General features: G+C 35.0%; 1 long non-coding RNA gene across 1 annotated transcript; it reads right to left on the reverse strand.

The window, feature by feature from the left end:
• Positions 1–734: 734 nt before the first annotated feature.
• On the reverse strand, positions 735–5,498 carry LOC115986772. The gene is made up of 4 exons (XR_004090878.1): positions 5,457–5,498; positions 4,944–5,131; positions 1,881–1,918; positions 735–797 (listed from the first exon to the last, which is right to left on the reverse strand). It is a non-coding gene; the product is annotated as an uncharacterized LOC115986772 (long non-coding RNA).
• Positions 5,499–25,033: the final 19,535 nt, after the last annotated feature.

Genomic DNA, 25,033 nt, shown 5'->3' on the forward strand with positions numbered 1-25,033 from the left:
ACTCATTTGCACAAATGGCTTTGCTTGAAGTGTTTCAAACTCCGACTAGCACTATGAGATTCAATCTCTCTCTGGCCTGATTGAACTACCACTACAACAAAAGTGAATTATGGTGACAAAACCTTTCATCACAATATGTCCTTATTTCGTCACTAAATACATATGGTGACGAAATGGTGACGAAACAGCATTCGTCACCTAAGCTCCGTCACAAAATGTATTGGTGACAAAAATGTTTCGTCACCTATCATAAAAATGATAGGTGACGAAATTTTTTCGTCATCAATAAAAAATGATAGGTGACAAAAGTTTTTTGTCACCTAATATTTTCATCACTAAACCTTATTTTCAGTGATGGAATATTTCGTCACCAAATGTATTTTTTTTTCCCAATTTCAATCGATTAGGTGACGAAGTTTTGCGTCACCGATTTTTTTTAAGTTCAATAGATCAGGTGACGAATTCTTTTGTCACCAATTTCTGCTTATAGTCAGATATGGCGACAAAAATTATTGTCACCAATTTTATTTTTCTATTAATATTTTTTACATTTACTTGACATTATATTAATCTGTTCATTTCTAACCAAATCCATAAAAAAATAATAATAATAAATAAACATCCATTCATTTCTAACCAAATCCATAACATCCATACAATCTAAAAATACAATAAAGATGTTCACAAAGTAATTACAATCATTTATATACAAATGATGTCTTAGCTTCCAAACTTTATAGAAAATATTTGAGTTCAAGTAGTCCACAAAAGCTATCGTTTTGCCACCAATCCTATATCTGCACAAGTATAAAGGAAAATATATCAATAACAAACTTGACTGCAAACCTATATCCCTGATAAGATGTACCACAACAAAAAAATATTAATATTAGTAAGCCAGTGCAGAAAATATCCACAGAATACCCAATAACAAACTAGACAAAATAATCATAATGCAACATCATATGAAGCCAAACTATCAAAGAAAGAAGGCCCACAACATTCTCATCAAATAAAAACCAAACCCACATTACAAACCATAGAGAAATCATAAAGAATGCAGAAAAATCCTAATTAAAACAAAACAAATAAAGTGAAATCCAAAACAAAAACCCAACCACCATCATAAACACAAACCCAACCATCACAACGAATAAAAAATCCAACCAACACCACCATAAACAAAAAACCCACCACCACCATTAAACAAAAAACACAGCCACCACCATTAACACATAAACCCAGCCACTATCATAAACAAAAAACTCAGCCATCACAATAAACAAAAAACTCAGCCACCACCATAAAAAAAAAAATTAAAAAAAAAAAAAACCCACCACCATTATTAAACAAAAAACACAGCTACCACCATTAACACAAAAACCCAGCCACTACCATAAACAAAAAAGCACAACCACCACCATTAAACTAAAAGCACAGTCACCACCATTAACACAAAAACCTAGCCACTACCATAAACAAAAACCCACCCACTATCATAAACAAAAAACTCACCACCACCATTAACACAAAAACTCAGCCACCGCCATAAACAAAAAACTCAGCCACCGCCACTAAACAAAAAACACAGTCACCACCATTAACACAAAATCACAGTCACTACCATAAACAAAAAACCCAGCCATCACAATAAACAAATAACCCACCACCAACATTAATCACCATATAACACCATGCAAGTCACTTGCTTGCTCCAAATCAACAACCCACAAATATATCAAGCATCACCAATTTCATTAAACAAGTTTAAATAAGATTTTCAATTCAAATCAACGTGTAAAATTCAGTTTAAGTTTTAGAAGACAAAACCCTAGAGCAAAAGAATCTGGGACTAGTCTTAAAAGACCAAAAATCCTTACCTCAACTTATACTTGCAGAAAGCCAAGGAAACTCAACCCTGCACAAATGAAAGTTCAACACAAAGTTTAATGGTCATAAATAATTATAATAAGTCATAAGGCTTAGTTGGCCAGCACAAGAAATCTATTTACTTTTGAAAGAAAACGTAGTTGGGGGAAAAACCATTTAAGTGGGTAAACTTTGGTTACAAAAAAGAAATTGCACCAAAAACTTCATAAACAGAAAAATGTATCCCAAAAGTTTAGCGCCTGTTTGGCAGCCTTACTCAAACACAAAACTACGCATTTTAATCAACATAACACATTTTTCCACATACTTTTTCACCCGCACATATATCAAAAACACTCAAACTAACTCACCAAATAGGCCCTTACAATCCAAAGAAAAAAAAGGAGAAACAAACACTTAAAAGCAATCATTGCTAGGGGTTCAAGTCAGTGGCGGAGCCAGGGGGGGTCGAGGGGGGGCCACTGCCCCCCCTAGCCCACCCAAATTTTTTTTTTTTTTTTTGATACTATCATTTTTATTTTCAGTTTTGAAGGTGAGAACAATAGTTGGTTTTTTTTTTTTTTTTTTTTAATTGACTCGTTTTGGTTGCTGATAAAGTTGTGAAAAATGAAATATATGTATATATATTTTATACTTGTTTTCCTAATCATTAATGGAACAAAATCACCTTAGCTACTTAACATATTTGTTGTTTCTATTTTTTTTCTTTTTAAATACATAAGATATATGTGCATAAAATGCATATATCTTATACAAGTTTTGCCCCCCCTCAACTCAAATTCTAGTTCCGCCACTGGTTCAAGTGATAGCTCAACGGTAATGGCATCCTTTGTAGTGTCTCATGTAAGTTGTTCAAATCCCACCTCTCCCTCCCCCACTATCTACCTAACCCAAAAAAGAAAAAGAAAAAGAAAAAAAAAAAAAAAAAAAAAGCAATCATTACTGATGGTCTTAAGGAGCTGCAGAGAATTTGGGCGTACATGATACTGGTGTTGTTATTGGATATCCTGTGGAATTCAGCATTTTTAGGGTGGAAGGTGTTGTTCTCAATCACAAGGAGACTTAACAGCAAAGAATTTTTCACTTCACTTAAAGGAACCTAGACGAAAATATGTTCCTTTATTTTCTGCAACAGTAATTCCACTAGAATGTCATTTTAATTTACTAAAATTGGTAGATATTGAAATCAAACTTTACTTGATAGGTAAGGACTAATGATCAAAGTAACTAAAAATGAGAAATAGAATAGAAATATTGTCATGCTAGCCCATCTCCATTATCATTTATCATATACTTCTTTTCCATCCCAAAAGAAGCAAGCAGGAAATATAGAGACTCACTTCACTGATACATGGGTATACATATGCTAGATTACAAAAAAGCAATATCAGGAATGCGAAAGAGGATTAGCAAAAAAAAAAAAAAAAAAAAAAAAAAAAAAGGTATAAATATAAATATTTTTTTAATACAACAAGCCTCACCGAAAAGTGAACAAACAAACTTGTCTAGGTTCTATTCAACTTGAATTACCATCACCATCATCGTCATAAAGTTAGTTCTGCCAAACTCATCAGTCGGGTTTAGGTTAACGACAAAATTAAGTGGATGCCATGCCCAGTAATTAGTTTACCTTGCTTTTTTATGTTTTAACTCGTGCCTTCAATTCAAGGATTCATGAACAAGAATTGAAGACCAAATAAATCTATATATATATATATATATATTGGAAAAGGAAAAAAAAATGATGTTATTCCATGAGTTTAATAGTATTTGGGTATAATATTCTTAAGCTGTGCACATGATGCATGTCAAAAAAAAAAAAAGAGAGACGTGCTTTGACTTTACAAATCAATTATATATATATATATATATATATATATATTAGGATAAGGGATGTCATTTACAATGTGCAATGCATGTTAGAGTTTTATCCAAGAATTTGACCTTAGCTAAAGTTCTTCTAACATAAGTTGACATTATTGATAAATATTGCTGTATCTTTGTTTTGACTAAGGGATTAAATTTTCCTCCATCTTTATCAATGGCCTAATTGTATTAGGTTCTTTTTCCATTTCGTGAAGCATAGAAGTAATAAGATTAGTTTTTTTTTTTTAATTAAATAAAAAACCCAAAAAAGGTTTCTTGGTGTAATTACGCTTCTACTTCTAACTACTCCAAAAAGGTAAGAGTTTGAATTTAATCCACCAGCACCCCATATGGGGGTGGCCTCAGCTTGACTCCCTCCCCCTTTAACCAGGAAAAAAAAAAGTTATATAGAAAGATAAGAATTTCATGCAGACTTTCGAGATTAATAGCTACTGGCATTTTAATACTTAATGTAAGGAATGTAATTGGGTGGCGTCAAGCATGAAAATCTCATCTGGTTTTTTTAATTATCTTTTGCTAATTATAGAAGTCTATTCAAAATTCGTGTAATGATTTTAATTATAAGAATGCCAAGTTTAAAGATTGTAGGTCCCATAATAAGAGCACATCTATTAGGGGGAAAAGTGTAGTTTTATGGCTGAGAAAAAAACTGATGTTTAAGCCATTTCTGTGTATTGAAAAATCTAACAATACAAACATTGGAATTAAAGTGTAGGGGTAACTCCAAACATTAATATACATTTCTTATCAAAATCAAAGTGCAAGGGGACACTCATACATAGTTTCAGTATGCTAGATTCCTACTGAAAATGCTGAAAGACATTTCTTCAATGCAACACCATATTATTATTCCTCCCATCTTTCAGAATTTACTTCAAAATAACGAAGCATGCACCTACATGGATCAGAACAAGGATAGGACTAAAAATATAATAAATTAACCAATCTGAGAGGTTTTAGTTTTGCAGTGCCACTCATTCCAATTCAGTACTCTCTAATGTACACATTTCGTTACCAAATCAGTTTGTCCCATCTATTAGAAATGAGTCATTACACATGATTTTAACCAGTCCAAGTGCTTACTAAAAAGGGAGGAAAAGGCAAGAAAGAAAATATACATATTATCACAAGCATATCAAAGAACTTGAAGAAAAGTGCATCCTTACAGAGAAGCAAAGGTGTTCAGTGCCCATAGTCATCCATTCCTCAAAGACTTTATGTCCTATTTTGTAGAAAGCCTTTGGTGCAAATCATCAGCCAATGCTTGCCTCAAGCTCTCCCCGTGATAATAAAACGACTTCTCAGCGTCAAGTACCCTAGGTGAACCCCCAGTCTTATCCGGCTCCCTTGCAATCTGACACAAATTATGCAATCAGCCTCAAAAAAAAAAAAAAAAAAAATTTAATCTTTAAGGTCCCAGAAAAACCCAGATTCAGCACCAAACAAAAACTAACAAAACGCACAAAAATTAAACTTAAAAATCTAAAATATTAAGTCACAAAATTGCATTTATTTAATAGACACATTTATGCACACACATGAAGGGCAAAAAATTATAATAAGCAATGTACAGAATCCATAATGATATACATAGAATTGCTGTTGAGTTTAAATATTATAAAATCAATAGGGATTGTTGTTCCATATCTCAAAAAATCAATAGGGAAAGACTCCATTACCTTCTCCAATCCCAAAATCTATGTCCTAAAATTAACACCCTCTCTAATCCTAAAATCAACATCCTGCTAATCCTGAAAGAAGAAAAAATAATCCACAATGTCACCAAGTTTAACATGAGAGAGAGAGCTTACCAGTCTTTTTGAGAGGCTGAGAGGCGTGGGTTTGTCTATGGGAGGAGAAAGAGAGAGTAATGGTTTTTTGTTTGCACAAATAAAAAAGAGAACAAATAAAGAACGGTATTTAGATGCTATTTTTTAGGTTTTTTTTTCAAATTTGGTCACATGTCTTTTTTCTTATGAATAGAACTCATAAAAGTGTATTTTTAAAATTTAGTAATCACATGAAAAAATCGTAAGAGTTAACTTAAGAAACAACACTTAAAAGTATTATACATAAATTTTATCCAATCAAAAATGATTAAAAAATCTAAAAAATTTAGAACCCGTCAAAAAATTGGGCACCGCGCAAAAAGAAATCAAAAAAATTCACTACGCGCTATTTACAAACTGAAGTTACTGATCCACTACCTTTAGTTTACAAGCTATGTGCTTCACTGCTTTGCTAGTCTGCTAGTGCTAGTTGTATGCACAACAAATCAATGAGAGCCACACCTTTAATTTTTAGTTTTTAATATAGAATCAATGAGAGCAACGTAATTGAATTAAGATGCACCATACTTCAACACATCAGCTAGACATCATAGTTTGTCAGGCCATCCTCTGCCTGACGTACATATGAACCCATACGTTTTTCATGATTACCCTAGGGATACACTTAGGAGACCTGGTTATTATGAAAGGATACATGGTTATTGTGATAGGCCAATATATATACATGGTTATATATATATTCTTTTATTCACATAAACCTTTAACTCTTAACTTAGTCTAGGTGCCGCATATATATATATATATATATACATATATTTAAATTCTTTTAGCCAAGTTTGTTTGTTATTTATTTTGAGATTTCCTAGGTTGATGAATATCATTACTCATTATTATAGCCTTGAAGATATATATTGGAAGTCACGTGGAACTTATCCCTACAATCCAAATCATATCCATTACTTGCAAAGTCCCCCCCACCCCCCTCCCAAAAAAAAAAAAAAAAGAAAGAAAAAGAAAGAAAGAAAGAAAGAAAGAAAGTGGGTGACATAGAAACTAACTTGGCTTTTAGATATTTTTCAAGAATTTTATGTGCAATCATTTACTCTCAAAAGTTCGAAGTTCAAGTTTCCAAGTTAAATAACATAAGGTTAGGTTTGTGTCAAAAATTAGGTATACTAAATCAACAAGAATTTTTATGCACATACAAGTAGATTGTACAACCTCTTGAACTTTGAGGTAGTAGCCAAAACACCCCCTTAACTTTTATTTTAGCTAATTTGCTCCTTAAACTTCACACAACTGCCAAATAGAGCCATCTCTTAGTTTACTGTTAAACCCACATTAGTCAATCACGTGACGAGCACATGTAAAGAGAACTTACCCAATTTATTGAGAGAGAGAGAGAGAGAGAGAGAGAGAGAGAGAAAAAGCAAGTTCGCTAGTTCAAGCGTTCATCAGAAGGGAGAGAGAATCTCTAAAATGAGTGGTGGCATCACCGAAGTTCGATCTCTAGCCACCATTATTGGTAGGAATGGGGACCAAAGCAACCGTTATTGAATTCATATTTTGAAAATGCAACCATTGGATTACATGTTCTATATGGTCTTAACATACATGCCAAATTTCAAGCCAATCAGATGTAATTTTTCATTTGATTTATAAACTCATATTTTATGCATTATTTTAAACTACTAAAACTTGAATCTAGACAATTAATTGATGACACGGCTATCAATCTGTAATCACCTTGAAATTTTGTAAGCATAAAAAATATATGAAAATAATTTAATCTAACGGTAGAATTGTCAAAATTCACATCGAATTAAGAAATATAGGGTTGGGTTCAAGTTACATCTAACATAACTCTAAAAAATGTTACACCACACAATAAGTTATTATTGAATTTATATTTTGAAAATCCAACCGTTAGATTACATGTTCTATATGGTCTTAACATGCATGCCAATTTCCATGCCAATCAGATGTAATTTAACATTTGATCTATAAACTCATCTTTTATTCATTATTTTAAATTATTTAAACTTGAATCTAGACAATTGATTGATGACATGGCTATTAATCTTTGATCACCTTGAAAATTTGTAAGCATGAAAAATATATGAAGATAATGTAATCCAACGGTAAATTTGTCAAAATTCACATCGAATTAAGAAATATAGGGTTGGGTTCGAGTTACACCTGACGTAACTCTAAAAAATGTTACACCACCAAATAACTTATTATTCGATTTATATTTTGAAAATCCAACCGCTGGATTACATGTTCTATATGGTCTTAACATTCATGCTAATTTTCATGCCAATTGGATGTAATTTACCATTTGATCTTTAAACTCATCTTTTATGCGTTATTTTAAACTACTAAAACTTGAATCTAGATAATTAATTAATGACATGGCTATTAATCTTTGATCACCTTGAAATTTTGTAAGCATGAAAAATATATGAAAATAATGTAATCTAACGGTATATTTGTCAAAATTCACATTGAATTAAGAAATATAGAGTTGAGTTCAATTTACACCTGACGTAATTGTAAAAAATATTACACCATCCAATAACTTATTATTCATATCATATTTTGAAAATCCAACCGTTGGATTACATATTCTATATGATCTTAACATGCATGCAAATTTTCATGCCAATCAGATGTAATTTTCTATTTAATCTATAAACTCATATTTTATGCATTATTTTAAACTACTAAAACTTGAATCTAGACAATTGATTGATGACATGACTATTAATCTTTGATCACCTTGAAATTTTGTAAGCAAGAAAAACATATGAAGATAATGTAATCTAACGGTAGATTTGTCAAAATTCATATCAAATTAAGAAATATAGGGTTGGGTTCGAGTAACACCTAACGTAACTCTAAAAAATGTTACACCACCAAATAACTTATTATTGAATTTATATTTTGAAAATCCAACCGTTGGATTACATGTTCTATATGGTCTTAACATGCATGCCAATTTCCATGCCAATCAGATGTAATTTACCATATGATCTATAAACTCATCTTTGATGCATTATTTTAAACTATTTAAACTTTAATCTAGACAATTGATTGATGACATGACTATTAATCTTTGATCACCTTGAAATTTTGTAAGCATGAAAAAAATATGATGGTAATTTAATCTAACGGTATATTTGTCAAAATTCACATCGAATTAAGAAATATAGAGTTGGGTTCGAGTTATACCTAACGTAACTTTAAAAAAAGTTACACCACTAAATAACTTATTACTAAATTTATATTTTGAAAATCCAACCGTTGGATTATATGTTCTATATGTTCTTAACATGCATGCCAATTTTCATGACAATCGAATGTAATTTACCATTTGATCTGCAAACTCATCATTTATGCGTTATTTTAAAATACTAAAACTTGAATCTAGATAATTGATTGATGACATGACTATTAATCTTTGATCACCTTGAAATTTTGTAAGCATGAAAAATAAATGAAAATAATGTAATGTAATGGTAAATTTGTCAAAAGTCACATCGAATTAAGAAATATAGGGTTGGGTTCAAGTTACACTAGACATAACTCAAAAAAATGTTACACCACCTAATAAGTTATTATTGAATTTATATTTTGAAAATCCAACCATTGGATTACATGTTCTATATGGTCTTAACATGCATGCGAATTTCCATGCCAATCAGATGTAATTTACCATGTGATCTATAAACTCATCTTTTATACATTATTTTAAACTATTTTAAACTATTTTAACTTTAATCTAGACAATTGATTGATGACATGACTATTAATCTTTGATCATCTTGAAATTTTGTAAGCATGAAAAATATATGAAGGTAATTTAATCTAACGGTATATTTGTCAAAATTCATATCGAATTATGAAATATAGGGTTGGGTTCAAGTTATACCTAACGTAACTCTAAAAAAATTTACACCACCAAATAACTTATTATTGAATTTATATTTTGAAAATCCAACCGTTGGATTATATGTTCTATATGTTTTTAACATGCATGTCAATTTTCATGACAATCGGATGTAATTTACCATTTGATCTGTAAACTCATTTTTTATGCATTATTTTAATTAAATCTAACCCAACCCAAACCTAACTCAACCAAATTACTATGGGTAAACCCAAACCCACCCAATTACCCAACAGTTAAAATTACCAAATTGCCCCTAAAACTTGTAAATAACCAAAGTACTCCTAAAATTCTCTAAAATTGCCGAAATGCACACTAAACCTAAAAAATGGCCGAAATACCTCTAAAATCATAAAATTACCAAAATACCCCTAAAACTTAAAACATTACCAAAATATCTCCGGAAACTAAAAAAATAGGTGACGAACACTTAGTTTGTCACCAAAAACACCTTCATCTTAATATTGGATGATGAATTTGGAATTTCGTTACCTTCAGTTAGTCTTTAGTTAAACAATAGGTGACGAAAATTTATTTCATCACCAAAAACACCTACATCCTAATATTGGGTGACGAATTTAGAATTTTGTCACCTCTAGTAAGTCTTTGGTGATGTGAATATTTCGTCACCCTAGGTTTGCCTTTTTTTCATGACATATTATGATGAAATAAATATTTGGTCATCAATTTGTACTTCTTTGGTGACAAAATATTGATTTCGTCACCAATTGGTACATCTTTGGTGACGAAATATTGATTTCGTCACCAATTTTAAAATTTTCATAATATTTGGCGACGAATTTTTCTTTTCCTCACTAAATGTTATCATCTGGTGATGAAACTGTTTATCCTCACTAGATTTCATCACCATAGCCCACTTTTGTTGTAGTGTACCCAAACTCCTTTACATTGACAACTAGTAGCTCCTCCATTCCCAAACACGACTTTGGAATTGTAGATGGACTATGACAAAAAAAAAAAAACAAAGGGTCCAAACTTGGTCTAGCCCAACTGTTGGCTCAAAAAGGGTACAATTTTTTCACTCATGACACATATCCCAATCATATTTAATCACATTTATTTATTCTCCAAAAAATACCAAAATATCACCCATAAATTATTTTGGGCCTCCATTAATATTTCTCATTCCATTGGCCCACTAATATTTCATATCTCATTATCTACATTGGGTCATGATATAAACTATATCTGACTATAAGCAAAAATTGGTGATGAAATAATTCGTCACCTAATCTATTAAAATTAAAAAAAAAAAAAAAAAAAAAAAAAAAAAAAAAAAAAAAAAAAAAAAAAAAAACAAACAAACAAACAATTGGTGACGAAAAACTACTTCACCTAATCTATTGATATTGGAAAAAAATACATTTGGTGATGAAATATTTCGTCACTGAAAGTAAGGTTTAGTGACAAAAACATTAGGTGACGAAAAACTTTCATCACCTATCATTTTTTATTGGTGACGAAAAAATTTCATCACCTATCTTTTTTTTTTTGGTGACAAAACATTTTCGTCACCAATACATAAGGTGACGGAGCTTAGATGACGAATGTTGTTTTGTCACCATTTCGTCACCATATGTATTTGTGACGAAATAAGGGCATTTTGTGACGAAATGTTTTTGTCATCATAGCCCACTTTTGTTGTAGATCATCATTTAGCTGAGCCCAAACTGGCCTTACTAGCCCAATGCACACATCCTATTCTTTTTAAAACCCAAGACTACTTATCCTTGGCAATATTTCAAAAGTCTATGATTCAAGTCCATGACAATGCTATTTTATCAATGGAATTCAAATCTATAATCAAAAGAAATGGTTTAAACTCGTGACAATTTATTTGTCAAAAACCCAATTAACATTGGTAATATCAAAAACCCAATTCACATTGACAATATATCAAAAACTCAATTCTTATTGGCAATATTAAAAACCCAATTCACATGGGGCATAGGCCCATGCGACATGGACCTTTCTATTTTTATTAATAGGAAAGTGGGTATATGTACAATAATACATGCACCCACATTCCTATTGAGTTTTGTACACCGTATGTAATGGTTGTTAACTTCTCAGTTGTGGCTTGTGTGGCAGTCCTGATAGTATGGTGTTTCAGTTAGTTGATTTCTAGTTGGGTTGTATTTCGTGTGTATGTGTTATGTGAAAGTTCAAATAGTGTAAAAACACCCTTGAACGTTTAGACCCCCAATTTACAAATTACCAATTCAAGTTTTATATCAAACAATTAATGTGCGGAATGTAAGGTTGAATTTAATCAACCATCTTATTGGCTTTATTCCGTGCCAAATTTTCTTGTATTTCAGCATTTAGTAACCCTGTATTTAGGTGGGTTTGTTGTAAGGGTAATGAGTGAGATAGAGTGTTGATTGCTCAAGAGTTTGCAAGAAAACAGAGACTCGTGGCTTAATCTCGCGGGTGACTCGCGGCTGCAAGCCGCCAGATGCAGCACACGTGCCAAGTATGCCAGAAGGTGAACAGTCATGCTAGCTGGAGCACTACAGGACAAAACAGGACAACTGGCCATACGGTTATCTTGCGACTCAGTCAAGTCGCAAGGCCAAGCCGCGAGCCACCCCTGTTTTGAAAAACCTGACGTTTCATATTCTCCTCTCACCCCAGTATAAATACCCCTTATACCCACAAATGAAAGAGAGCTTCCAGAGAGAATTTTGAGAGAGAAAGCCTAGAGTAAAACAAGATTGATTCACCTACAATCTATACATTAGAGTCTCTTCAAATTTCTCAACTCTCTTCCTCTCCATTGTCAAACCCTTGAGATGCATTTTACCAAAACCTTGTTCTCACCATATTCATCACTGTAAGAGGGCTGTTTGGTGTTTTGGGAAGCAGTTAGGAAGGAACCAATCTACATTGGTTGATGCTACGGTCTAGTAGCGGAATCCAGGAAGCTAGAAAAGAAAAAGGTTCGGCGTAACCTCGTTGGAGCAAGAAGCTTGGAGGGCTTAGGTGCATTAGGAAGATTAAGCTTGGAGGGTCTATTGCTGTCCATGTATTCCAACTACATTTTCTAGTGGATTGTTTACCGCTTGGAGGGCGGCGGAGAGGTTTTACGCTGAGGGCTTCGGTTTCCTCTTCGATAACACATCGCGTGTTGTCTTTGTATTTGCATTTTCCTTCCCTTTTATCTTTGCCTTTTATTATCTGCTGTGGGTTGTGATTTTCATTTGGCTTAGATAGTTTTTCCAATTCTGTATTATAGCTTATGTTCATTTTCCGCACACTAGTTGTTTGACATAAAGCTTGAATTGGTTAATTTGTAAATTGGGGGTCTAAACGTTCAAGGGTGTTTATACACATATTTGAACTTTCACGGAACATGAACAAAAGCTAAATACAGAATTGGTAAACAATTTTTGCCAATTAAAATCACATCCACAGCAGAAAATAAAAGACAAAGATAAAGGGAAGAGAGATGCAAATACAAGGACAACACACGATGTGTTATCGAAGAGGAAACCGAAGCTCTCGGCGTAAAACCTCTTCGCCGCCCTCTAAGCGGTAAACAATCCACTAGAAAATGTAGTTGGGATACATGAACAGTAATAGATCCTCCAAGCCTAATCTACCCAGTGTCCCTAAATCCTCAAAACTTCTTGCTCCAATGAGGTTGCACCGAACCTATTTCTTTTCTAACTTTCCGGATTCCGCTACTTGACCATAGCATCAACCAATGTAAATTGGTTCCTTCCTAACTGCTTCCCAGAACACCAAACAACACTCTCACAGTAATGGATATGGTGAGAAAAGGTTTTGGTAAAATGCCTCTCAAGGATTTAACAATGGAGAGGAAAAGAGTTCAGGAATTTGAAGAGTTTCTTATGTAAAGATTGTTGATGAATCAATCTTGTTTTACTCTAGGGTTTCTCTTTCAAAATTCTCTCTGGAAGCTCTCATTCTTTCGTGGGTATGAGGGGTATTTATACTAGGGTGAGAATGGAATGTGAAACGTCAGGTTTTTCAAAACAAGGCTGGCTCGCGGCTTGACTGAGTTGCGAGATCCAGCCACGAGATAACAGAACGATCAATTGTTCTATTTTGTCATATAGTACTCCAGCTAGCATGACGCCTCAACTTCTGGCATGCTTGGCACGTGTGCTGCTTCTGGCGGCTTGTAGCCGCGAGTCACCCGCGAGATCCAGCCGCGAGACTCTGTTTTCTTGCACACTCTTGAGCATTCAACATTCTATCTCACTCACTACCCTTACAACAAACCCACCTAAATATAGGGTTACTAATTGCTGAAATACAAGCAAATTTGGCACGAAATAAAGCCAACAAGATGGTTATTTAAATTCAACCTTACAATCTCCCCCTTTGGCTATTATGTGACAAAACCCTAAAACAGACTCTAGACTTAACATGTGAGTTGGGAACAGTTGAGCAAAACTCACTCACACCTAATTCTAGAAACTGTGAGGCACTTGAATCATATGAACATGAAACTCCTGAAACACAACAATACACCATGATCATTGTATGCAGAAAACATGAAATGCATATGAAACAGGCATAAAGTGATCAAGCAAAAATGAAGTTAAGAAACAAGCCATGGCTTGATCAAACAAGTAATCACTACAAGGTAGTGATCACAATGCTCATTCACACTTGGAATGAACACTTGAACATATAAGCTAACAAGAACAATGCAAGTTACTTGTATGCCCAACACTTAACCAATGCATAATACACTAAGTACATGCATCTAGGAACAATCCTACAAGGGTACAAGAGTGACAGTACTTAACAAGAAAATGCATGACATTTAGATAGAAGTACTGATTTAACAAAAACATAGAGGCTGCATAAAGCATGGTACAAACCATAAAGCCTACAAGAAACCCTAAAAGCTTACAAAAGCGACATGGGTACAAAATACAATATATACTGAAAAACATCAACAATATATATATTTATATATATATATATATAGAGAGAGAGAGAGAGAGTAAACCAAGTTTCAATAACCATCCATGTGTTATGAGTTAGAAACAAACATAAACCAAAGCCATAGTGTATCAAACCCATAATAACAACAAATTATCCAAAACATAAACAAAATAAGCAAGTGTTTTTGACTGCTCCCCCTCAACATAGTGCTCCCCCTCAAGGTCTGCTTCTCAAAAATTTCTCCCTCTTGTTGACCGAAATGGCCAAAGGGTCACTGCCTATGATGTGTGGTGAAGTTGTCAAATTTTGCAGAGAGAATATCAAGCTGATCCTGCATGGTTGCCATCCTCTCAGACTACACTGTCTGGACCTCTCTGAGTCCATCAAGTCTTTCCAGGATGACCTGAAATGCATCTGGAGGTATAGCTGAAGAAGTTGATGCTCTAATCCTCTTGCCACTCCTTCTAGGTGTTGAAGTTGATGCCTGGCCTGCTGCCTCTGCCTCAGTCTCCATTGGGACACCCTCTCCTTCATCACCTTCATCTTTTTCACCTAGAAGACAAACACTTATCCTTTTGAAGGTTTGTTTGTTAATTGCTGAAGGTGTAGACATGGGACTGATGTTTCGAGGGATTGCAACACCCTTCTTTCTGAAAATCCTTATGAGCAGACTAGGGAAGATCAGTTTAGGCCTAGAAGTGGTTCTAGTCTCATCCACAATAGTATCAAATATGTGGGAGCTAATATCAATGAAGGTCTTTTCCTTGAGCTCCATCAGAAAAATTACTCTCGCATTGTTAATTCTAATCAACTTCCTTATGGGATACAAGTTAAACATCATGATAATAGTGAGACACCTCATGTCCACTGGAAAGGCTGTGGTTTTGAAACCTTGTTTCTTGAAGTATTAAAAACATCCTAGATCTACCCAATTACAAGTAAAGTGCGTTTTGTCAAAAGATAAGTCAATTACATAAAATCATGACATATGTTCTTAACATACGAAACACATATGTCCTAACAATATTCTATATCAAGAACTCATGAAAAATGTTATTTATTTAATAGAAAAAGCATTAATGATTTTCTTGCTAAAAGATTCAATTATTTGCATATTGGTTTGGTTCAAGTTGTTGTTAAACCCCTTACTCGAAAAGGTATTAATGTTTTTGTGCTTATGTGCTTAAGAGATGCTAGATTTAAAGATTTTCATACTAGTATTCTTGGCATGATTACCTCATCTCTGTTTGATAGTCCGGTTTATTTTAACTGCTATCTTGATACTCTTGCTTTGGATGATCATAATATCATTAAAGCTTTAACTTTAAATATCTTGAGGTCTGGTAATGATATGGATGAAGGCAGTGAACCCCTTGCTATCATTTATTGCATTTATTATAGATTGATAAAAACTACTCTTAATCCTCATGCTAAACTAAAAGACTCTAGTGAAAAAACTTTGTTAATCCAATGTTCCACTCTTGATGCTAAGGTTCAAATTCTAAAAATGATTCAATGGAAAGATATTAAGCTTCCCAAAGAATGGTTGTTGAAACTAGAAGCTCAGCCTGCTAAGTTTGTTTTTGATGAGTTAAATCTTAACCATATCCAACAATATCTTGATGGAACTATTAAATTAAGTTTTGATGATAACAAACCTCTTATGAGTAAAGAAGGAAGACATTCTTTTGCTGGATCTACTGTTTTTGAAGACATTTCAAAACGAGATTAAGATCTCAGTGATTTCTTACAAAAGAATTTTGGAAAACCTGATTTAAAGCTGAAAGGAGTTGCAAGTGATAACTCCCAAGTAAGCACTGTATATTATTCCACGAAAAACGAAGCATCCTTCTAAACATGGCAAGCATGTCATTGAAGAAAAAGAGATTGAATCTAGGTCTCCAGCTGCTTCTGACTTTCAAGCTTCTACTGCCACTGATTTTCAAACCTCTATTATTCATAGCCAACTAAGAGTTTTAAACAATGCCTTTGTTATTGATAAGGAAGCTTTATTTGATGAGTTTAAATATGCAAAAAACAAAGAAAAAAAAATTCCTATCATGCTACTTTTAAACAAAAAGAAAAAGATCATGTTAAAAGAAAATGGAAAGAAAAAATGCATGAATTGCAAAAAAATATTTTGTTTTTTGATTTCATTAAAAACTATTATGTTTCAAAAAATATTTCAAAAAACAGTTTGAATATGGTAAAAAAAAAAATCAAATTTTGTTAAAGAAGATAAAACTATTGTTCTGTCTAGTCATCCGCCCCTTGATACGTTTATTATTAACTATAAAGGGAATGAGATAAATGCCTCCCCTTTCAAAAATGTTGAAATAATTGATGTTAACACCCCTATTTCTATTGAAACAAAAAAGACTATTGAAAAAAAAAAAATTGAAAAACCCACTTCTTCTTCAAAAACTGAGAAACCTTTGATTGATTTACCTAGTCAAAGACAAAACTTGAGCCTTAAGACCACCCAGATTAAAACTATTGAAAATTTTGAATAAATGCTTCTTGATTTACGAAAAATAAAAATTGAGCAGAATACTACTTCTACTAGTACTGCCCTTGCCATTTCCAGGAAAATAGAAAAGGATTTCTTTTTTGAAGATTCAGATTCTGGCTCCTCATCTTCTACTCTGGATTCTGAAACTGTTTTTGAATTACTTGAAATTAAAAGATTTGTCAGAAAACCCAATTCCATGTCTTTTACAAAAAAACTTGTATTCAAAACCTACCCTTCCTGATATGCAGTTTGAAGAAAAAAAATTTCAAACCTAGTTTTATGTTTCTGCTAATAAGCTTTATGAATGGAACATTGATGGCTTACTTGAACAATAAATTATTAATAAAATGGGTCATATGTCTATGGTTGCTAATGCTTATATTACCAACCATAATCTTGACCATGCTAAAATTGTTGATCTTCTTACTATCGATTTTTTTGGAACCCTTTGCGGTTGGTGGGAAAAATATCTCACGAAAGAGTCTAGAGAATCCATCAAAAAGGCTATTAAAAAAGATGATGATGGTCTACCCATTTTTTATGAAAGAATTGGTCAAGGTATTCCTGATGGAGTCAATACTTTAATCTATACTATTATTAAACATTTTTTTTTGAAACTCCTAATATTTCTTCCCATATTAGTGATTATTTAAATTTGAAACTCCTTGAAACTTGAAATGAATGGCAGTTGGGAACTGGGATACACGTGAAAGAGAAGCTGAATTAGCCTGAGCTCAAAAACTAGAAGCAAGAAAAAGCGAAACCCACTTCCCTAAGGTGAGTGTTCTCAAATTTTTTTTCACTATTTTCTATCCTGTTTTGTTTGAATTCTAGTTCTTGTTAATGGGTTTCTTTTCATTTGCTGGAATTTAGTTCATTTGATTTGATGGAGTGCAAGTTTAGTCCTCTCTATTCATTTGCTGGAATTTCAGTTCTTGTTAATGGGTTCATTTGATTTCTTTTTACAAAGTTTTGATCTTTAGGCCATGTTTTGATTGATTGAATTGCTAATAGTCATTCAGTCAGCAATAGTAAATTGGATGTTGTGAATGTGAATCTATAGCCTAGCCGGGGGTTCAATTTCGAGGTGTTGCACTTGAACTTTCTTGGTCACTGTTTTTGTCATTTTCTCCACTGAGCTGAGAGAGGGCACCCTTCAGTTTTTACTTTACCACTTTCTTGGAGAATGTTTGGTAAAATTCTGATTGAATATTTGATCTTTCAATTAAAAATTGAGATTGTTTGCTCGGGAAGTTGTTGGCTGTTGAATAAAATTGAGTACTCTGGCAATTTTGAATGTATCCCACCATTTTACCATGAATTTCTCTTGAGACTAATATTTATTAATGGTGAATTTGGAATGATTACATAATTCCAATGGGGGAATTCATGGGAGAGTAAAGTTCAAATAAAATTTGAAAAGAGATGGGAGATTTTTGTAATTGATGATAGATTAAATGAACCAGAGGCCCATTTTTGAAAAGCCTCAATAATTTAAGATCCATGGACATGGTCAAGAATTTTTTGGATAGGGGCAAAAATAGTCCACCATTCAAGAAACTAATTAGGAAGAGGCATATTTTAGGCATTCTTGTATCGAAATGGTTGTACCAAGAATGGCTCATTAGTCATTTCTTTATTCTGAATATAAAACACTTTGAACCATGCATCCATGTACTTCCAGTAACCGTAAAATTATTTTATAAAATTTTCTTCAAAATCTTTTTTTTTCTGGTGTCTCCCTAGAGGGATGGATTGAGTACTATTTTGATCGTACACTTATGTGGTATGTTTGAGTTTGGTCACTAGTCTATAGGTTGTGGGTAGTGATTTCAGAGTCTCTGTCAAGTAAGCTGAGCTCATAAGCACCAACACACACACACTTGTACCACAGATACACATACACAATTGTTTATTTGATCAAGCTCCAAAGGTGTATTGCTTAAGAAGGCAAAAAACTCAAAAGGTGTATAATAGAGCTTCTAAGTGTAATAACATGAGGTGCAAGTCATTCTCCAAAATATGTTTGAACCTGTTTTTCAAGCCTGTGCTTATACACAACACTTGCAAATAAGCTGTATAAAGAGTCTCAACAACTGATATAGAAAACTCTATCAACATCTAACTTGAACAACATCCCAGTTCAAGAATGGATTAGCTCATTGTTACTCAGACATAAACGGATGACTCCTGACACTACGAATTTTCTGCAGATTCTGTTCACTACCTTATGGTCCATTTGGTACCATAGGAACTTGGTGGTCCATGATGGTTTACAGCCTAACCCCTTGGATGTAGTTCTAATGACTCAAAATCGATATTGCAGGTACCAGAATGCCTTTATTAAAGACGAATCTCAGCATTTTCAGAGCCACAATTGTTCCATTACTCAAAGCTCAGCTGGAAGGACTTGGCAGATTATCATTAAAATTGCAAGTGCAAGGAGGAGGAAAAAGTTTGGTACTGCTTATGCCTTTGAAGCTAAGAACAGAGGTGGTGAGATAGTGTTCAAGGGCATCAGGAGCTGTGCTGCAATCTCTGTGGCTGATGCACTTCAAGAAGCCTTAGTGGAAGCTTCCATCAAAGCTAGTAGCCTAGGATATCAGCAAATTTTGTTGCTAAGTTGTTGCAAAAAGCTGGTCCAAGTCTGCAGTAGGTGGAGAACTCCGGATTGGAAGGAAAGTATTATGATGGCAGACCTTTCACATCTTCAGCAGATGGGATTAGTTTATAAGCTGATTTTTGTACCTAAGCTTGTCCTTTCTAATGTTTGGCAGTTAGCCGTGATGGCTACAAATATGCCAATTCAGTACTGTTGGCCTAGTATGGCTCATGTTGTTAGCTAATGTGAAGTTGTTCTTTATGTGGTATCAAAAAATCTTTATCTTTACAAAAATTAGATTCTCCAATACTTTTAGTATACATATACTATATAGTATTAGGAGGGTCAACCTTGGAGCCAGTGGCGGAGCTAGGAATTTAGGTCAGGGGGGCAAGATTAAAAGTAAAAAATTAATCAATATTAATAATAAAATAAATAAACTGCTATATTATAATGTAATTGTCATACAGAATCTAATATAAAATGTAAACTTTAATTTATTTTTTTACACCTAGCTTATTTTACTCAATTGCCCTTGATAATGTTTCATATTTTGAAACCGCTGCATGATTTCTTCACTCTCAATAGTCTTGAATATATTTTTCTCAATATATGTGATTAAGCAATCATTCATCTATTAATCTCCTATTTGATTACATAATCGATTTTTAATTATGTTCATTGCCGAAAAAGCTATTTCAACAGTAGCTATTGCAACTAGTAAGATCAATGCCAAAGTCACTAATGAGTAAACTAATGAATATGAAACATATTTTTTTTTTATTTATTTTTTTAATCATTACCAAGTGGGACCCATTGTTTTATATTATAGTTGTACATTTTTGTTTTTAAAAGTCTATCAATCTACTGTGTAGTGTGTTCAGACTCTTATCCTATTCAATGTAGAGATTTTTTTTTTAATCATTATTAAATGGGACCCATTGGTTTTATATATTAGAATTGTAGTAGGAGGAGAAGTCTACTAAGAAAAGGTATTGTGAATTGATTTTTTTTTTTTTTGGTCTTTTGTGTCGGGGGGGGGGGGGGGGGCGCAAGAGGGGGCACCTTGGAGCTGTGGCAAAGTTCTTCACGAAAAGGAGGGTCAACCTTGGAGCTGTGGCAAATACATTGAAAAGTGCATGGAGGACGGACCTAAGTTTTGAGGTTCGTGATCTTGGCGAGAATAAAGCAATCTTTCTATTTGAAGATGAGACAGACATGATTCGTGTTTTAACAAATGGCCCGTGGTCGTTTGACAAGTATCTTTTAGCAGTACACAAGTTGGGTGAGGAGGAGTAGATACAAAATATTTGTTTTGATAAGGTTAGTTTCTGGGTTCAGCTTCATGACATCCCAGCTAAAAGAATGACAAAGGAAACCGGAGAGAGGATCGACAGGATGTTGGGCGAAGCTGAAGAGGTGGACATCCCAGCGACGGCAAATCTCTTCGGTAAATATATTAGGGTCCGTGTGAAAGTGGATACCGCTCAACCTTTGTGTCGAGGAAGACTAGTTAAATTTGGAGGACCAACATCGGTATGGGTATCGTTTAAATATGAACGATTGCCGATCTTTTGCTACTGGTGTGGCAAACTGAATCATGATGAAAAAGACTGTAGGATATGGCTACGAAGTCGAGGCACACTACAGCCACATGACCAGCAATATGGAGCATGGTTAAGGGCGAAACCAGATAATCTCCAACACCCTCAGAGGGTACAAGTCAATAATAGGGAGAAAGGGAAGGCTAGCAGCTCTAGTGAAAGGCCCATGGAGATCATCACAACGAAGGATGGAGATCGGAGTAGGAATGAGATGGAGGTGGCAGGTGGAATGGAGGTGGAACTCACGGCGGAGATGGAAGATGCAAAACGTAGCCAACACGAAACTAAAAATACGTCGAAAAATACGGGGACATCAATGTCAGTGGGTAATGGAGATATGTTTGAAAAGACACTAGCAGAAATCAATGAGGAGTTGGGGAAGAATGTGACTACTGCAACAGGTATCCTGGGATCTCTGACCAAGACAGAAGATACGAAGAGTACAGGTGACAGTTTTGAATTCAAAGGAGGGAAAGTTGATGTGGTGAAGGCTCGGGCTAGTAGAGATACAAAAGGAATGGACCCAAACCCAGAGGAGGAAATAAAGGTGGGCTCAACAATGGGCTTGGGCGCTTATGCAAAGGCAGAAAAAGATTCCTTTAATACGGGCCCACTAAAGGTAACCAGTGTAAAAAAGCCTGTCCAAGCAAAGAAGCCTGTGCTGAAAAATAACACAACACCAAAAATCCCAGGATAGAACAGAAGACACAATCACTTTGGGGATTCTAGCGGAGATGGTCTTGAGGATAAAGAGAACTATGGTTTTTCTCCAAAAAACCACGAGGGGAACATGGAGACGAATTAATAGAGAGGCAACAACCACGGTGGCCATGGATGGAGGCTCAATGGAGGAAGGACCAAAGAGGAAGTTACTACTCCCACTAGGAGAGACGGATCCGAACAGGTTGCAGGACAAAAGAGCAAAAATTGACATCGACGAGGTTGCTTTGGGTAAGGTTTTTAAAAAAAATTTGGGATCGGCGGAGGTTGCTACGCAACCCGCTGGGGACAATGAGTATTATGAGTTGGAACTGTCGAGGGTTTGGGAACCCTTGGGGCAGTTCAGGCCCTTAAGAGGGCAATAAAAAGAGAAGATACCAGCTTAGTTTTTCTAATGGAAACTAAGTTAGAAGTGGATGAGATGAAAAGGGTACAACATGAAATAGGCATGGTACAGGGGATTGCTGTGCCAAGTGTAGGCAGAAGCGGGGGTTTAGCTTTATTATGGAAGTCTGATATGAAGGTCTTAGTAAAATTCATAGATCGGTGATACATTGATGCTTTGATTGATTCGAGTAGCAAAATTGAGATATGGAGATTAACTGGGTTTTACGGAAATCCTGAAACACATAAGAGACTAGAATCATGGGCGGTTTTGACAAGACTTGGGTAACGGTTCGATAAGCCGTGGGCCTGTATTGGTGACTTTAATGAGGTTTTGAGTGTCAATGAAAAGGAAGGAGGGGCTAAAAGATCTAGTCGACAGATTGCGAACTTTAGGCAATGTTTGGATAGTAATGGACTAAGAGACTTAGGTTTTACTGGTTCTTGGTTCACTTGGGCAGTTGATAGGAGAGACTATGGGTGTATTTGAGCAAGATTGGATAGAGCAGTGGCGACAACTGAATGGAGTGGAATTTTCCCACGGGCAAGGCTTTATCACCAAGCAAACTCGGCGTCTGACCATTATATATTGCTGCTAAAACTCGAACAAAACCTAAGACAAAAAAGAGGTAAGAAGCTCTTTCGTTTTGAATCAATGTGGCTTAAACACGAGTAATGCGCGGAAGTTGTTCAAGAAGCATGGGAAACAGGGATACATATGGGAAGGGAAAACACCTGGAGCAATGTAGGATAGCTTTAACAACATGGAATTCACAAGTTTTTGGCCATGTTGGAAGGAACATAAAGCGTATATAAGGGAAATTACAGTCTCTAGAAACGCAAGCAGTGGGCCTCTCTAAGCAGGAACAAATAAGAGAGACAAGGATGGAATTGAACAAACTCTATGCCATGGAGGAGGACATGTGGCACCAGAGATCCCGGAGTAACTGGGCAAAGTCAGGAGACAAAAACATGCGATATTTCCATAAGAAAGCCTCTAGTAGGAAACGAAAGAGCACTATCACGGGTTTAATGGATGAGTCTAATCAGTGGCAAGAGGACCCAAAGGTGGTAAAGGGAATTGCAGTAAGATATTATCATAATTTATTTAGTAGCAATCAGGCCGCTGTACAGGAAGAACTCCTTGAAGCTATAGATATTCGTGTGTCGGAGCCCATGAATGCACTATTGATCAGAGACTTCCAAGCAGTAGAAGTGAGGAAGGCTCTCAAGTAAATGCACCCACTGAAAGCCCTAGGACCAAACGGTATGAATCCTCTCTTTTATCAGCATTTTTGGCCTACTGTTGGTGACTGTGTTACAAAGTGTGTACTGGATTTTCTGAATTCAGGTATTATACCACCAAAATTTAATGAAACACACATCACACTTATCCCTAAAGTTAAAAACCCCAAGAAAATCACTGAATATCGGCCCATTAGTTTAAGTAATGTGGTGTCTAGGATTGCCTCAAAATGTGTAGCCAATAGACTAAAGGTTATTCTACCAACAATTATTAGTGAGAACCAGAGTGCATTCATTGCAAATAGGCTCATCACGGATAACGTTTTGGTAGCTTTTGAAGTTATGAACCACATTAGCCAAAGGAAGGGTGGTTTGAAGGGGGAAATGGCTTTTGAAATTAGAAATGAGTAAAGCATATGACAGAGTTGAATGGGGGGGGGGGGGGTTGGAGCAAATTATGAAAAGAATAGGTTTCCATCCAAAATGGATTAACATTACCATGTAGTGTGTTTCATCAGTTACCTATTCTATTCGGATTAATGGGGTTCCCCAAGGGCTTATAACTCCAACATGGGGCTTACGCTAGGGGGATCCTCTCTCTCCTTATTTGTTTCTGTTGTGTGCAGAAGGTTTATCGTCATTGATCTAGAAGGCAGCCTTGGAGCAAAGAATTCATAGTAGCTCCATATGTAGACAAGGTCCACAGCTCTCCCACTTGTTTTTTGCAGACGATAGCTTGTTGTTTTGCCAAGCAACCCTAGAGGAATGTAAAGAGCTCCTACGCCTCCTCCAAGTATATGAGCTATCTACTGGCCAGCAACTAAACCGGGAGAAGACAGCCCTCTGTTTTAGTAGGAATACTCCATCAGATACTCAAAATCGCATCAAAGAAATGTTTGGGGCTAAGGTTATAAAGCAACACGAGAAATACCTTGGCTTGCCATCATTGGTGGGGAGGTCAAAACGAAATACTTTCCAATAGCTAAAGGAGCGTTTGGCAAATAAGTTGTCCGAATGGAAGGAGAAGCTATTATCCAATACGGGCAAGAAGGTGCTGATCAAGGCAGTTGCACAGGCCATCCCAGCACATACCATGAGTTGCTTCTTGTTGCCTGCCAGCTTATGTGATGAGATGACGAGTTGTGGATGAAGTGGGATAAGTTGTGTGAGCCAAAAACCAAAGGTGGTTTGGGATTCAGGGACTTGAGGGCATTTAATCTTGCTCTATTGGCAAAACAAGGCTGGCGACTCCAACAAGGAAGAAACTCTCTTTTCTATTTGGTCTATAAGAACAAGTACTTCCCTAAATATGATTTTATCCATGCTAAGAAAGGCCATCACCCTTCCTTTGCTTGGAGAAGCATTTGGGCAGCCCAATCTTTAATCAGTGAGGGGGTTAGGTGGCAGGTGGGAAATGGCAAGAGTATTAGCATATGGAAGGACAAATGGACTGCAACTCCATCTACTTACTGCATAGTCTCACCGTAGAGAATTCTACCT

The sequence above is a fragment of the Quercus lobata genome, chromosome 4, assembly GCF_001633185.2.
Source record: "Quercus lobata isolate SW786 chromosome 4, ValleyOak3.0 Primary Assembly, whole genome shotgun sequence".
Classification (NCBI taxonomy): Eukaryota; Viridiplantae; Streptophyta; class Magnoliopsida; order Fagales; family Fagaceae; genus Quercus; species Quercus lobata.